Raw genomic sequence first — 735 nt, 5'->3', positions numbered from 1 at the left:
GTCGGGGCGGCGCGGGCCGGGGCAGTGCGGGGCGGCGCGGGGCGAGGGCTAGGCTCGGGCTGGCTCGGGCAGCCTGCCGGCGTCGTGATGGATTCACCGCCGTCGGGGGAGAGCAGGAGAAGAGATTGAAGTGGGGATGAGCGGTTCTGAAATTTTCCTAAGTGCTACTTATATAGCAAAGGCATTGGTCCCGGTTCGTGGCACAAACCGGGACTAATGCCTCCCTTTAGTCCCGGTTGGGGCTACCAACCGGGACCAAAGGCCTCTTTTCAGCAGCCCAAAGGGCGGGAAACAGAGACCTTTGGTCCCGATTGGAGGCACCAACCGGGACTAAAGGTAGGTCATTGGTCCCGGTTGGTGCCACCAACCGGTACCAATGCACCCATCTAATTACTTATTTATTTTATTTTATGATAATTCTTTTTGCTTTTAATGTTTTGAACAGAATTTTAATTACTTATTTATTTTCTTTTATGATAATTCTTTTTGCTATTAAAGTTTGTAACAAAATTCTAATTACTTATTTATTTTCTTTTATGATAATTCTTTTTTTCTTTTAATGTTTTGAACAGAATTCTAATTACTTATTTATTTTCTTTTATGATAATTATTTTTGCTATTAAAGTTTGTAACAAAATTCTAATTACTTATTTATTTTCTTTTATGATAATTCTTTTTGCTTTTAATGTTTTGAACAGAATTCTAATTACTTATTTATTTTCTTTTATGATAATT

The sequence above is a fragment of the Triticum dicoccoides genome, chromosome 2B (genome assembly GCF_002162155.2).
Source record: "Triticum dicoccoides isolate Atlit2015 ecotype Zavitan chromosome 2B, WEW_v2.0, whole genome shotgun sequence".
NCBI lineage: Eukaryota > Viridiplantae > Streptophyta > Magnoliopsida > Poales > Poaceae > Triticum > Triticum dicoccoides.
The sequence above is the reverse complement of the archived record's forward strand: the minus strand, read 5'-3'. Positions refer to the sequence as shown.